The sequence below is a fragment of the Oncorhynchus masou genome, chromosome 24 (genome assembly GCF_036934945.1).
Source record: "Oncorhynchus masou masou isolate Uvic2021 chromosome 24, UVic_Omas_1.1, whole genome shotgun sequence".
NCBI classification, from domain to species: Eukaryota; Metazoa; Chordata; class Actinopteri; order Salmoniformes; family Salmonidae; genus Oncorhynchus; species Oncorhynchus masou.
Genome location: NC_088235.1, coordinates 49,519,022 through 49,531,729, shown reverse-complemented (window position 1 = coordinate 49,531,729; position 12,708 = coordinate 49,519,022). Strand labels below are relative to the sequence as shown.

Sequence of the window (12,708 nt, the reverse complement as noted above, 5' to 3'; positions counted from 1 at the left end):
AGGCGTGCGTGGCCACGCAGTCGTGGGTGAACAGTGAGTACAGGAGAGGGCTCAGAACGCACCCTTGTGGGGCCCCAGTGTTGAGGATCAGCGGGGTGGAGATGTTGTTGTTGTTGCCTACCCTCACCACCTGGGGGCGGCCCGTCAGGAAGTCCAGTACCCAGTTGCACAGGGCGGGGTAAGTAGTGGACCCCAGGAACAATAGCTGTTGCTTCCGCAAAAAAGAAAATGGGGATCCAAATAAACCAATAAACTAATAGTGAAATGTGTTCCTATGTATTTATAGATAGACCATTATGAAGTTTGATATTATTTGTCAACATTATTTAAATTTAAAAAATGTACATATGAAAATCATAATGATGTAACATGTAAACTGGTGAATGTTGAAGTTATTTGATATGTTGGTTTGTTCAACATCTTCATGATATAAGAGCAGGTCCAGTTAGAGCTGGAGTGCCAGAGGGCAGGCTGGGCTTCCGGCTAGTCAAACGCAGTGCAAGGATTAAGTTTATCAATGAGTTTATCATATTTATTGAAGTAATTTGAAGTTTATTCATTTTTTCTAATTTATTAACATGTTGATTTTTCAGATTTCTGGTACTATACCAAGCCATTCACCTTTGCTTGAAAATAAATGAATAATAAATTAATAAATAAAACAATTTTCAACTGTTAACCATCCTCCTCTTCATGCACCTTAGACACCTCTCCAGCCGGTCTGCCTCCTTACACACACATACACAAACACTTTCTCTCCTGTGATCTCTCCACTGCTCATTTCTTAGTCCTATTATCATTCTCTTGACTTCTCTCACTCTCCATTTTTACCTTTCTGCATCCTCTTCCTCTCTTCACCTCTCTCTTCTCCCCCTCTGCCCTTACACACCTTCTCTTCTCTTTCCCCTCTCTCTCCTCTATAGAAGTCCCTTATGTGGAGAAGGTCTTAGTCACGGCACCTTGCACCAGAGGAAATGGGATTTCACACCGGCGGGCTTCAGCTAGGATGCAGAGCGGGCCTCATAATCTACCCCAAAAAAGTGGAGAAAAAGGCTGGTTGAATAGACTGAGAATCTGGGATCATATTTCAAACCAATCTCACTCAAGCTGACTTCCCTGGCACTCTGATGTTTGAACCATCAGCCAAAATCAGAGGACTGGGTAGTCCAGCAGGACCACAGTAGCACAGCAGGTCCCCATTAGAAATGAAGCTAGCTCCAATGGTTGTCCAAACAGTGGTGCTAAACCGGCTCAGCAGATTAAGACTCTTGGCCACTAATTTATAGGAATAGTGTGATTATCTCTCTCTCATGTCATATATATTAAATATAGTTAGATATTTCATCAATTGAGGTTACACATTGTTCAAATATTTAATTGATTGAGGTTAGTCCATTTCCATGTAAAAGGACCCATGAGCACCAACGTGAAGTTCACAGGAGTATATCAAATTGGGTATCAAATTAAAAGCTAGTCTATATATTTTTATAAAATTAAAGCATATACACATTTGTTAACCATTTTCTATTTAAAAAATGTGGAATAAGTAAAGGGGTCTTAGATCACATCTTCCAGAAAAGGTTTTTAAAAGGTATTAGAAATACATTTGAACTGAATAGTGCGGTAAATGTTCTGCCTTTTTTAAGTTTAAATCTTCTTAGGGATAGGGGGCAGTATTTTTACGTCCGGATGAATAGCGTGCCCAAAGTAAACTGCCTGTTACTCTGGCCCAGAAGCTAGGATATGCATATAATTGGTAGATTTGGATAGAGAACACTCTAACGTTTCTAAAACTGTTAAAATAATGTATGTTCGTATAACAGAACTGATTTGGCAGGCAAAACCCCAAGGACAAAAACAATTGAAGGCATAGTATTGCCCAATGGGTTTCTATCGGAAGCCTTATTTAATAGGAACCAGGTTGCAGTTCCTATGGCTTCCACTAGAGGTCAACAGTCTTTAGAAATTGTTCAATGTTTTTATTTTGAGAAATGAAAAAGTATGGCTATTCTTTGTAAGTGTCACTCCAGGTGGACTCTACTGTTTGTTGCGCGTCAACTGGAACGCGCTTCACGTTGTTTTTATCCGGTATTGGAAACAATTTATCCCATCTTAAATTTGATCGATTATTTATGTTTTAGGGTACCTGAGGTAGGATTAGGAAGTTGTTTGAAATATTTGGACCAAGTTTACAGGTAACTTATTAGATACTTTGTAGTCATGTTGGGCGAGTTGGAACCGGTGTATTTCTGAATCAAACACACCAAATGAATTGACATTTTGGGGATATAAAGAAGGAATTTATTTTTAAAAACAACCATTCATTGTGTCACTGAGACATTCGGGATTGCAAAAAGAAGAAGATCTTCAAAGGTAAGGCATTTATTATATTGTTATTTCTGACTTTTGTGTCGCCACCTGCCTGGTTGAAAATGATTTTTATGTGTTTGTATGCGGGCACTGTCCTCAGATAATCGCATGGTCTGCTTTCGCCGTAAAGCCTTTTAAAATATGACACTGCGGCTGGATTAACAAGAAGATAAGCTTTATTTTGATGTATTACACTTATATTTTCGTAAACCTTGAATATAGATATTTCTGTAGTTTGAATTTGGCGCTCTGCAATTTCACTGGATGTTGTCATATCAATCCCGCTAAAGGGATTGGTGCATGAAGGTATCACTAACAGGATATCCATGTTGCATCTGGTTTATACGGACCAACATCACATACACAATAGCACTCAGTGTACACAAGGAGCAGCGCGAGCAGCTATGACATCTCACATCATCCAAAAACAAGGCAGATATTGGATGAAAATAAAATGTTAATGTCTTTGGCTGTGAGAGATGAAAAAAAATTCTGCCTCAGTGAAAATTATTTGAATAATTTAATGGATGATTTGTGCGCAAAAGTGATGACTAAAGTGTCTTATTCGGAATTTTCTAAATCTACTTCCCTATGTGGCTGTCTTTGGAAATGTCTGTGGACGGGCTTCAGTTAAACTGCAGTAACAAAGCAAAACTGTAGGAGCAGTCTGATCCTTGCTTCTAGACCCGAACCTGGGCCCTTGGTATCAGCTAAATTCCAGGACTGTGGAATTGCCCGTTACACATTATTCACATTTTGGTTTTACATCAACTCAGGATGCTTTTTGCTCTGGTTGTGTATAGTGACTATAACATAATATGGGAATGCCAGCACTATTCTGTGTCCCACATTGAGTCAACCTCTATTCCCCCTTCTTTTCCCTCCTGCCCCTCTCAATCTGCACCCTGTGGGGCGATCAATGCAGAATAATAAACCAAAGGAAAAGCCATGGCCCATTCAACCCCATATTGAACTGAAACTTCAAACAAACACAACTTGTTCAAAAACATAATCATATTATGTCTGTTCAGATATGAATCTGAGGTTATCTGAGGCCCACACAGCTTACCTCATATGACCCAAACTAGCTTGATCCTTATATTGTGTAGCTGTCCCCCACAACCCAGACCTCTGTAAAAAAAACATCCAGAGCTTCAGTATGCCTTACCCAGAAATGTAATCAATGCAAAAGGAAACTATAACCAATATAAAATACAAACGTTTGGGTATATTATTAATCAATAAGGCAGTTGTGGGTACAAATACAAACACACATATCTCTACTATAGTCTAGAGGGGCTTAAGAAATTGTTTGAAATTGACACAATTGTTTCTGTGGTCACGGAAAATGTTCTCATAACACAAAAACTGATTATAGAATTTTTGTATAAAACATTCGCCTGATCTTTAAATGTTCTCTGAATGTTGCGGAAACAGTCTGGGGACATGACAAAAGATATGTTCCCAAAACACAAAAACTGTCCAGTTGAGCAGATTATTCTACAATGTCTCTTTTAAGGTGCAAAAAAATTCACCTGATTTTGCAAGGATGTTCATAGAACACATTTTGTCTGTTCTTTAAAGTTTACCAGAATGTTTCATTAGGTTATGGGAACAGTCTGGTGGGAACATCACAAAAGATACAGTAAGATCCAAAAGTATTGGGACAGTGACACATTGTTTTTTGTTTTGGCCCTGTACTCCAGCTTTTTGGATTTTAAATGATACTATGAGGTTAACGTGCAGACTGTCATCTTTAATTTGAGGGTATTTGAATCCATATTGGCTGAACCGTTTAGAAATGTCAGCACTTTTTATACATAGTCCCCCCATTTTAGAGGAGCAAAAGTATTGGGCCAAATTCATTTAGAGTATATGTGTATTAAAGTAGTCCTAGCATGCAATGTCTACACTTGAATGCTTAACTGTTCAATTCCACGATGAAGTTCAAACAAACTGTCTTCCTTAGTTGATAGCAGTTCCAACAATGTACTCAATTTCAACATTTTAAAATAACTGTCGTCAAAGTAATGACTCGGGACGTCGGGTTTGATATGAAAGCTTATTTTAGTAATAATACTTGTTCACGTTACATTTAACAACTTTAGATTCTACAGAGAAATGGAAGTAAGATGCTAGCGAAAAGGTCAGCTTAATCACTTTACACCTGCATATAACTGGCGCGTTCTCTCTCTCATTTCTGTCGCAAGGCATTCTGGAACTTGCGGTCAAAAGCGTAATTCAATACTAACCAATACAATTACATGTGTAAATAACTGTAAAGAAATGTCTTTAGATACAGCTCAATGAATTAACTTAACTCTATAACACATTAAAGTTACAATAGCTACAGTTGTCAACCACTAGATAGAGCACTTGTAAGCTACTCTAGCCACAATGATAGAAACATTAAAAAAAACATCTGTGGCAACAGTATCATAACACCAGCACATGGCACTATCAATAAATCACTATCAGAAAATGGTTTGTGTGGTAATAATTTCTTTATTCATGTTTTTAAGTACTGGTGACACATCATGCATTGTAATTATTGTATACATTGTAATGGACAGATACGATTTGTGTAAAATACATTTTGAAGGTTGTATTAGTTATGATGAGCTAATGCTAAGCTATTTGCCGGCTTTTTGTGGAGCCATGTTTGTTGACATCACGTAAATGTTTGTCAGGCCAAAGATGTTATAACAAAATGATGTAAAGGAATGGTTCACTCATCTTTCGAGTCAACTTCCGGAAGTGAATGATGGTATTTGACTCGCCCCCTTCACCTTTAACATGTATACTGCAAACAGATCCAAATTATCTTGTCACCTCTTCTTATCTTCTGTTGACGCAGTAAAACAAACATGGCGGCATGCACAATCTCTACCCATCGTGGGATTACTTTCGGCTTTTAGTGTTTTACTCAATTATTTTGATCACTGGTAAGATCACCAGTGATGTGATGAATTGTGAATATTAATTGCTACTAATTAATTCATATTATGGTTTATATCAGCCGAGAGTTGGATAAATTTGACCGCTTTTGTTAGCTCACTCTTTGCTAAATTAGCGCTAGGACTAATTTAGCCTACATTTTCCAATTTGGATGAGTTATGTATCAATAATATCAGTCTGGCAATTCCCTCATCACCTGAGAGGCATTCCAAAACAAATCACCAGGAATTACTTATTTTGTTGTTGCTATTTATAGTTTCTTATTTTCACTTTACAAAGAAAACATCACAGTGACAACAAACATCCAAACATCCAATCCATTAAACACTAGAAGGGGGAAGGTGGAGCCTTCTATTTCTCCTAACTAGTTATCCTAACCTGCCACATTAATTATTCTAATAGGAGCAGAGGTTATCTATACAGCCTAAAGACATGCATAAGTGCACCATTTCTAAGTGGCTTTTGTGACATAGGCAACTTTTAATTCAGAAACAATTTCTTAAGAATTTATGAAATATTGGTAACTGTAAACAGTTTGTAAATTGAGTAAAACTCTAGCTAGATAGTAGTATATCTACGTACAAACCTGTTTTGCATAGTTATACATAGGGGCGGCAGGTGTCCTAGTGGTTAAAGCGTTGGGCCAGTAACCGGTTGGTGGATCGAATCCCCGAGCTGACAAGGTACAGTTAACCCACTGTCCCTAGGATGTCATTGTAAATAAGAATGTGTTCTTAACTGACTTGCCTAGTTTAATAAATGTTAACAAAAAGAATCCATAGCAGTCTCCGTAGCCGTTCATTCTCCTCTTTAGATCGAGATATTTCCTCCTGGTACTTAACAACTGATTTATCAACTGCACCAGAAATCTCCACCTTAGCTGATGTTAATATAGACATTTTTCAGTGGACTGAGAGGTATTCAACTTTCTACACAAGGAAAGAATGGTGTTCAGAAACAAACAAACCTACCTCCAGAAGGTGAGGGGGAGAAGAGAGAGAGAGGGAGAGAGAGAAAAGAATGGTGCACCTGGATGAAGAAGGCATAATGAAGCCAGAGGGTAATGCAAAAAGAGTGGGGGAAAGGAAGAGTGAAAAAGGGTAGAAAAAAAGGAGTGAGATAGGCAAAGCAGAATGGCGCTTGTGGCCAGGTTGTAAGGCTCAATTTTAATTTTAATTTTATTTTATTTCACCTTTATTTAACGAGGTAGGTTAGTTGAGAACAAGTTCTCATTTGCAACTGCGACCTGGCCAAGATAAAGCATAGCAGTGTGAACAGACAACACAGAGTTACACATGGAGTAAACAATTAACAAGTCAATAACACAGTAGAAAAAAAGTATATATACATTGTGTGCAAAAGGCATGAGGAGGTAGGCCTATAATAACAATTTTGCAGATTAACACTGGAGTGATAAATGATCAGATGGTCATGTACAGGTAGAGATTTTGGTGTGCAAAAGAGCAGAAAAGTAAATAAATATAAACAGTATGGGGATGAGGTAGGTAAAATTGGGTGGGCTATTTACCGATAGACTATGTACAGCTGCAGCGATCGGTTAGCTGCTCAGATAGCAGATGTTTGAAGTTGGCGAGGGAGATAAAAGTCTCCAACTTCAGCGATTTTTGCAATTCGTTCCAGTCACAGGCAGCAGAGAACTGGAACGAAAGGCGGCCAAATTAGGTGTTGGGTTTAGGGATGATCAGTGAGATACACCTGCTGGAGCGCGTGCTACGGGTGGGTGTTGCCATCGTGATCAGTGAACTGAGATAAGGCGGAGCTTTACCTAGCATGAACTTGTAGATGACCTGGAGCCAGTGGGTCTGGCGACGAATATGTAGCGAGGGCCAGCCGACTAGAGCATACAGGTCGCAGTGGTGGGTGGTATAAGGTGCTTTAGTAACAAAACGGATGGCACTGTGATAAACTGCATCCAGTTTGCTGAGTAGAGTATTGGAATCTATTTTGTAGATGACATCGCCGAAGTCGAGGATCGGTAGGATAGTCAGTTTTACTAGGGTAAGTTTGGCGGCATGAGTGAAGGAGGCTTTGTTGCGGAATAGAAAGCCGACTCTAGATTTGATTTTAGATTAGAGATGTTTGATATGAGTCTGGAAGGAGAGTTTAGGATTTGTAGATTTAGGATTTTAGTAGACAGGATTTTGAAAAGAGAGAGGAATAGGACTCACTCTCTTGCTCATCTACGTAGCATCAGCAGCAACAAAGAGAGATGACAGGAGGATGAAAATAGACAGAAGAGGCAGAGATGTTTGAGGTATTGTAATTATGAAAGGCCCAATTCCGTCAGGCCAAGTACAGAGACACAGTATCAGATCATACACACCAAATACTCTCACTACTTTAGCCCTGTCTATAAAAACTGTTGTCGTTTCAATTAATGTATTGTAGTTCGAGAGATGTCTTAACTCGTCTTGTCTTCTGTTTTAGCATAAATCTGACCAACCTCTGCCACTCTCACCTCGTATTTACGCACTAGTATCAGAATCTGCTTCTGCAACTGAATGCGTGCATTTACTGTCCCACCTCTTCCCATTTTAAATGTGCATGAATTTAAACCAATCTCACATGACCACTGTCCCTCTAACACATTCCGGTGAGCTCGGGTTGGCTGAGGGAAGCAGAAAACAAGTCACCAGAAACATAGAAAATAGATGGGCAAAGCAGAAACAATTACCACTCTTCAGGGTAGTCATTGCAGATTATGATTCGATTCTGCTTATTGGAAGGTTTATGCCGCGAGTGTCTGAATGCAGGGTTAATGGGCAGACAAAGGGCAGGATATCTCCTGACTGGAATAGCTGGATCAAATGTAAAATGTCAAAGAGAGCACTGCTTGTGTTCTCAACAGTACAACATTGAGCCTGTGAGCTAATTATCTGTGTGGACAGACGCACATAGAATAAATGGTATAGTAGCATCTGTCAACAGTCTGCGGAGATACTACAACTAATGAGGAGCATTGTTCTAGGATGCTTGTTTTCATCACTGATTATTTGGACAAGTCACGATTTCATAGGTCTTTTGAATTTTGCTGTTGTAAAAAAACTAAGATTAAAAATAGGGTAACCTTTGCCTATCACCTTTAACCATTCCAACACTTAATATCACAGCCATCATTACAAGTGACTTGAAGCCGAAGCTACACCTCCGTGTGATTTATATCTATATTTCCCCATTTCAGGGGTATAACAAGCACAGGCTAAAACCTAGAAGAAAACCTGGTTCAGTCTGCTTTCCACCAGACACTGGTGGATTAATTCACCTTTCAGCAGGACAATAACCTAAAACACAAGGCCAAATCTACACTGGAGTTCCTTACCAAGAAGAGAGTGAATGTTCCTTTGTCATTATGGAGTATTGGGTGTAGATGGGTGAGAAAAATATGTATTTAATCCATTTTGAATTCAGGCTGTAACACAACAACGTGGAATAAGTCAAGGGGTATGAATACTTTCTGATGGCGCTGTAGATTACCCCATTGGCTCACAGCAAAAACTATATTTTTCAAACACATTTTTGTTGTTGTCTGCTAGTTTTAGTCAATTACAAAACTACATTTAATAAAAGTAAAAACATGTCTAGGGCTTCCCTCATGCCCCTTTCATGCATTACAAGCATCCTCATGAGTGAGTGCTAGCTAGCTACTGACTGAAACTTTAAGCTAGCCAACACCAACAACACAAATAAACAGACTCTACAGCTTCAGGTAGTGAGTAGAGTTACAAATGGACTATGCTAAACAACTTAAATGTCTTACTTGTGATTAAAGGTTGAGACAGAGTCTGCGTCTCTCACATAGGTAGACAGACCATTCCATAAAAATTGAGCTCTGTAGGAGAAAGCCCTACCTCCAGATGTTTGCTTAGAAATTCTAGGGACAATTAGGAGGCCTGCGTCTTGTGACCGTAGCATACTTTTAGGTATGTACGCAGGACAAAATTGGAAAGACAGGTAGGAGCAAGCCCATGTAACCCATGTAAGCCCATCTTAACAGGAAGCCAGTGTAGGGAGGCTAGCACTGGAGTAATATTATACATTTTTTGGGGTTATAGTCAGGATTCTAGCAGCTGTGTTTATCACTAACTGAAGTTTTTTGTAGTGCTTTATCCGGGTAGCCGGAAAGTAGAGCATTGCAGTAGTCTAACCTAGAAGTAACAAAAGCATGGATACATTTTTCTGCATCATTTTTGGACAGAAATATTCAGATTTTTGCAATGTTATGTAGATGGAAAAAAATATGTCCTTGAAACAGTCTTGACATGTTCGTCAAAAGAGAGATCAGGGACCAGAGTAACGCAGAGGTCCTTCACAGTTTTATTTGAGACGACTGTACAACCGTCAAGATTAATTGTCAGATTCAACAGATCTCTTTGTTTCTTGGGACCTAGAACAGGATCTCTGTTTAAAATAACTTCCTTATGTCTGAAACACAGGCTTCTAGCGAGGGCAATTTTGGGGCTTCACCATGTTTCACTGAAATGTACAGCTGTGTGTCATCCGCATAGCAGTGAAAGTTAACATTATGTTTTCGAATGACATACTTAAGAGGTAAAATATATAGTGAAAACAATAGTGGTCCTAAAAAGGAAACTTGAGGAACACCGAAATTTACAGTTGATTTGTCAGAGGACAAACCATTCACATAGACAGACTGATATCTTTCCGACAGATAAGATCTAAACCTGGCCAGAACTTGTCCATGTAGACCAATTTGGGTTTCCAATCTCTCCAAAAGAATGTGGTGATCGATGGTATCAAAAGCAGCACTAAGGTCTAGGAGCACGAGGACAGATGCAGAGCCTTGGTCTGACGCCATTAAAAGGTAATTTACCACCTTCACAAGTGCAGTCTCAGTGCTATGATGGGGGATACCTGCTATTTACCTATAGGCTATGTTTCAACTTGTCAATTTAAAATGATTTTCTAACAAGTTGTATTTTCTAACAACAGTTTGAATTGAGGTGTGTTCTGCCTCCTCATTAATTCACATATAATCAAAGCAAGTTCAAAGTATCAAAGTAAGTTCTTTATTTTCTGTATATTGTGTTGTCGTTTCTACTGTAGGTGCATACAGTATGTATGTATCGATGTATGTATGGAGCATAATGTATTTACAGTTTTATTCACATGTTTTCAAGTACTGGTGACAAATAATGTATTCTGATTATTGCATAGATTGTAATGGAAACCTATGGTGTGTGTAAAATACTTTCTTGAAGGTGGTTCTGATTATAATGAGCTAATGCTAAGTTATTTGCCAGATATGTGTGGCGCCATGTTTGTTGACATTATACAATGCATTCTGGATGTCACGTAAACGTCTGTCAGACCAAATATGTCATAATGAGGTGAAGGAATGGTTCACTCATCTTTCGGGTAAACATCCGGAAGTGAATGATCATAGACAACACACCCCCTTCAACATGCATACAAATATATAAACAGACCCCAAACTCATCTTGTCTGCTCTTATTATCTGTGGTTGATGTGAAAAAAAACAAGTATGGCTGTGCGCACAAACTACCCATTGATGGAATACTTTCAATTTCTAGAAAATGTTTAACTCAATTATTTGATCAATGGTGAGCTTACCCGTCATGTGGTTAATTATAAATAGTAATTGCTATTAGCTCATTCATATTGTAGTTTCTGTCAGCCGAGAGTTATATAAATATGATCACTTGTGTTATGTCAATCTTTCCTCAGTTAGCGCTAGGACAAATGTAGCCTACATTTTCTGGTTTGGATGATTGTGTTATGCTGTAGCTACTTCTGTGAATGTCTGAACATTGCATCGAAAAATAAACTCATCACATTCTGGACATAACTTTGTAAGGACTGTGTTTGTGCAAAATGTTTCTGCGAAAAAACAGTGTGGCCAGCTCAAATGCTAATTGTTGCATCAATCGAAACTGGCCGTTCTAAATAAGCGTCTAATCACACTGGTTTGAGCGTATGCTCCAGGGACCACTGTAGAATGATCACACCCATTTGTTGGTATGTGTGAAAAGGTTCATCAAAACACATACAAATTCATGCAATACCCATTCTGAAAGATTATGATACAAAATAAATATACAAAAACGAATCCAGGTTCAATGCAATAATATTTTGGGGATTTAAAGGACCAATGCAGCCATTTCAATATCAATCTCAACTAATTTCGACAAACAGCATATGAAGAAGATGGGAACATCTGTGTTACAACTTCTAACAATGGTGAGTGGAGGAGTAAAGCGCAGAGAGCAGGTAATTCAGTTCGTGGATATTTTATTCCATAGACTGTGGAGCCACGACATGCAAAACACCAGGGCACATGAAACAACCCGTCCCAAAATACAACGGACTAAACTGTCCGGAAAAAATACTGATTACACTCATACACCAGATAACAGAAAACAAGCCCGCACAAATACCCAGCGGGCCTAGTGCCCTTAAATAGCCTACAAACAAACACTAACTCAAAACAGGTGTACCCAATAAACAGAAACAAACAGAAAGGGAATCGATGGCAGCAATTGGCCGGCGACGACGACCGCCGCCCGAACAGGAAGAGGCACCATCTTCGGCGAGATTCGGGACAATCTGAATAACTCAAATTGTGTTTTGTGCCCTTATTGACCATATTACACACACCACACACCATGGTGGCGCAGAGGGTTAATGATCTGGTTGCAGAACTGAAGATTGCAGGTTCAATCCCACATATTCTTTAAACATGTTTCTAATGAAAATAAACTATGAAATTGAGGCTCAGATTCACTATGAAAATAGATGTCTTCATTTCATTCAGTATAAATGCAGAATTTAGAATAACACTAAAAAACGACATTGTGTAAAAATGTAAATATACTTTTCTTGGCATCCAACATAATTCCTACTTTGACATGGTTATCCTAGATCAAGGACATGTTTTAGAAAAGTAAGCAATATGCAAACATGATTGCCATTGCTAGCTAGATAGCTAAAACGGTTAACTAGCAACAAACACCTTAAGAAGATTTTTAATAAGTTATTTGAAAAGTTTGTAAATAAATCATTAAATCTTAAGATATTGTTGAGGAATTGCACTTCCAAAATTATTTTTTCCTTAATAAGCTTCTTAAGTTTGCGTAACAAAACTAAGGTGGTAAAGTGCAATTCCTTAACAATATCTTAAGATTTAATGATTTAAATAAAGGATATTTTATTTTTATTTTTATTCTTCTTAAAATTGAGATACTGTAGCTATCTAGCTAGCAATGGCAAAAATGTTAGCATATTTTTTACTAAAATTACTGTTCTAAAACATGTTCTTGGTTTTAAAAGAATCAACACTGAAACGTTCAGATGAAGTCTGTGAGTGAATTGTTAAATTGC

The 12,708-nt window shown here is 38.3% G+C and overlaps 1 pseudogene; it reads right to left on the bottom strand.

Moving 5' to 3' along the window:
• LOC135511395 (serine-rich coiled-coil domain-containing protein 2-like) overlaps window positions 1-12,708 on the bottom strand; it is an 81,271-nt pseudogene that overhangs the window by 39,252 nt on the left and 29,311 nt on the right.